We start from the raw sequence: 4,152 nt of genomic DNA, 5'->3' as shown, positions 1-4,152 counted from the left end.
GAGAAAGCTGACACTCATTTGGTTAAACGAGGCTTTCGTAACAGTCCAACAGAAAGCACATTGTATGTAAAGCGTGAGGATGATGTATTTCTCATTGTGGTTCTTTATGTTGATGATTTGCTGATCACTGGACCAAATGAGAGACATATTGCTGAATTTAAGGCTGATTTGAATGCTACTTTCAAGATGAAAGATTTGGGGCTGTTGCATCATTACTTGGGTATACAGTTTAAGCAGTGTGATGGTGGTATTGCCTTGTGTCAGAAAAGTTACATAGAGACATTGCTATGTAAGTTTGGACTTGAGGATTGCAAACCTATTGCCACTCCCATGGAAACAGGTTTGAAGTTGAGTCTACATGATGCTGGCGATCCTGCTGATGTCACTCTTTACCAAACTGCTGTTGGCTGCCTCATTTATGTATGCAACACGAGGCCAGATATTCAGTTTGCAGTCTCGCAGGTCAGCAGATTTATGCATAGCCCAGGGTCTAAGCATTGGCAGGCTGTCAAGAGGATTTTCCGCTACCTTAGTGGCACTTTACATCTTGGCTTGTTTTATCCCAAGGGGGGATCATTGCCGCCAGACTTACATGCTTTTTCGGACTCAGATTGGGCTGGTTGTTTTGACACGCGAGTGTCCACAAGTGGTTTTTGTTTCATGCTTGGCAGTTCATGTATATCATGGTTGAGCAAGAAGCAACCTACTGTGGCCACTTCGAGTTGTGAGGCTGAGTACAGGGCAGTCTTCACAGCTACGGTTGAGTGTGTATGGCTCAGACGCCTTATGGCTGACTTGGGTGTTGGACAAGACACTGCCAACACTATCTACACTGACAGTCAGAGCGCATTGGCAGTTGCGAGGAACCCAGTTTTTCATGCTCGCACAAAGCACATTGAGGTGCATTACCACTATGTCAGGGAGAGGCTCTCAGCAGGAGAGATCAGCTTGGCTTATGTGCCAACACAGGACAACCTTGCAGATCTTTTCACAAAGGCATTGTCTCGTGAGAAGCTTGAAGCTTTCCGCAAAGCTTTGGGCTTACTCCCCTTTGTGGACTGATCCTGTCCTCAGGGCATGGCACTTCCCTTTACTCATGTGCCAGCTCTCGTTCACCGCATCACTCCAGGGGGGATTTGTTACCATATACATGTGGTAGTGATGTGTGTGAACACACTAGGACCGCCGGGGCATTTTTTCCCTCTTTAGGAGGTTTTTTCCCCCGTGCATTGTATATACGCCCATCACTCTAGGGCTATCTATCTTTCTATTGCACACTAAGGAATACACTCTCTATTGTGTGCCTTGAGCTTCCTTCGTCTTCTCCAAGCTGTGTGTGTTTCTCTGCAACCCTAATTCCAACAAAGGCCACGCACCATATCGGCGGTTATACACCATACTATGGTGGCTTTTCAAATCAATTTCCAAATGGGGGCTAAAAGAAATTCTAAGCCCACGGAAAACAAGGGTTCCAATGAGCCTAAGGGGAAAGGACAATGTCCAAAAGTCTCCTAATGGAAACTCCAACAAAGCTAAAGAGAGGGAGTTTACAAAGGAAAAAATAAACTCTCTCTTGAAGAGCTTGAGTGTTATCGCAAGGATAACACTCTGATGTTTCAAGTGCTACGAGCAAGGGCATGTGTACCGCGCTTGTCCCCAAAAGAACACCAGCCATGAACCTCCTAGAGCTACCTTGGTCGAAATCCAAGAGGAAGAAATTCACCACAAAGGATCTCCTCTATGCCATGCTTGGGGAAAGGTAAGAGAACATGATGCTTTTATTCTCTTTGACCCTAGTTCTACTCACAATTTTATATCCATAGAGTTGGCCACCAAGCTAGGCATACAAGCCTACGAGATGGGAGATGTCCTACCCGCAGATGGTGCTTTCAAGGGGCAAGAAGCTTCAGACACTCCTTTAATCGGGAAATTGAGGCTCCATGTCCAAAGCTATGTGGACAAAGAGGACTTCTTTATCTCTCCTCTCAAGCATGAGGATGTAATCCTAGGGGCACCATGGTTTTGATCGCATGGCTACCAATGTTAAATTCCTTGAAAGGAGAATCTCCTTTAAGTTCAAGAAAAAAGATATGTACATAGATGCTAAGGAAATGGGTAACACATACCCATTGTACATACACAAGCTTTCAACAAGTCAATAAAGAGCTCTATTTCCATGTACCTGATTTTTGTTAAAGATTCTCAAAATGAACCTAATGTTTTAGTAAAAGAAAATATACACAATCAAAAGGATTTAGAGTTATCCAATTTTCTCAAGGGGTTTCAAGATGTCTTTACTGACGACATCCCTTGTGAGCTACCTCCTAAACGAGGTAATGATGACCATGCAGTTGAACTTCTTCCAGGAAGTTCACCGCTTAACAAACCTCCTTATAGAGCTTCTCAAGCTCAACAAGAGGAGATTATGCGGCAAGTGCATGAGTTAGTTGAGAAGGGCATGGTTAGGCCTAGCTCATCTCCATTTTGTTCTCCTATGCTATTAGTGCAAAACAAAGATGGCATATATCGCATGTGTGTCGACTATAGAGCACTAAATAGGATCATTATCAAGAATAGATTTCCCATTCCATGGGTAGAAGACCTATTTGATAAGCTACAAGGATCCACCTACTTCAGTAGGATTGACCTTAAAACTGGCTATTATCAAATAAGGATAGTTGATCAAGACATTGTAAAGACCGCATTTCGCAAAATGTTTTGGTCTTTACGAATACATTGTCATGCCTTTTGGCTTGACCAATGCACCAGCCACATTCAACCGCTTGAGTGTTCTTTGAGTAGGTTTCCCGTTCCATGGGTAGAAGACCTATTTGATAAGCTACAAGGATCCACCTACTTCAGTAGGATTGACCTTAAAACTAGCTATTATCAAATAAGGATAGTTGATCAAAACATTGTAAAGACCGCATTTCGCAAAATGTTTTGGTCTTTACGAATACATTGTCATGCCTTTTGGCTTGACCAATGCACCAGCCGCATTCAACCACATTCAACCGCATGCACCAACCAACCTTTGTTGGAGTGTTCTTTGATAATACCATCATCTACTCTAATTCATTAGACGGACACAAGAAACACCTCCAGGTAATATCTCAAGTTCTAAGAGAGAATAAACTTTATGTTAATCGAAAGAAAAGTGAATTTTTCTTACAAGAGATTCAGTATTTAGGTCACATTATCTCTCAAGATGGCATCCAAATCGATCCATCAAAATTAGAGGTAATAAAAGGATGGCCTAAACCAGGGAATCTTCATGAACTTAGAAGATTTATAGGTAAGTGTGCATACTATAAACGCTTCATAGAAAAGTTCTCACTAATAGCAGGACCATTACATGACCAATGGATCTCTCAAAGCCATTTGAGGTCCAATGTGATGCTTGTAGTGATTGCCTTGGAGCTGTTTTGCTCCAAGAAGGGCACGCCATAGGCTATGAAAGTCGAAGGCTCGACCCTGTTGAGCAAGCTCTAGGAATGTATGAAAAGGAACTCCTCGTAGTTCTACATGCCTTAGACTCATGGAAGCACTATTTATTGCGGACTCCTTTCATTCTACGAACAGATCCCCAAAGTCTTAAGTACTTCATGACGCATACCAAGCTCTTTGACAAACAAATGAGGTGGACAAATTTCCTTTTGCAATTTCATTTTCAAATTTCTCACGTTGTTGGCAAGCATAATCAAGTAGCCGATGCACTCTCAAGATGGCCGAGAGTGAATGCGGTTTCCATAGCAACTCACAATGATCTATCTTCTATGATAGATGAGTATGCTATTGATCCTAATTTTAGAGATGTGATTTCAGCCCTTGCACTAGGGAAGAAAGAGGAACCATTTACTTTACAAGATGGTTATCTTCTCTATGGCAATAGACTATGCGTTACTAACTCACTCCGCGAGAAAGTAATGTATGAATCTCATGCTCCTCCTTATGCAAGGCATAGAGGGATTCAGTCTACCCTAAAGGGGATTGAAACATATTTCTATTGGCCTACCATGAAAGCAAACATACAAGAGGATGTTTCTAAATGTGTGGTATGCCAAAAGACAAAGTTTGATAGAGGGAAGCAACCTGGATTGCTTCAACCTTTGCCAATCCCTAATTCACCATGGGAGAGCATATCCATGGATT

Source organism: Adiantum capillus-veneris, chromosome 30 (assembly GCF_014529385.1).
Source record: "Adiantum capillus-veneris isolate H3 chromosome 30, ASM1452938v2, whole genome shotgun sequence".
In the NCBI taxonomy this organism is placed as follows: domain Eukaryota; kingdom Viridiplantae; phylum Streptophyta; class Polypodiopsida; order Polypodiales; family Pteridaceae; genus Adiantum; species Adiantum capillus-veneris.
This window is presented reverse-complemented; position numbering follows the sequence as displayed.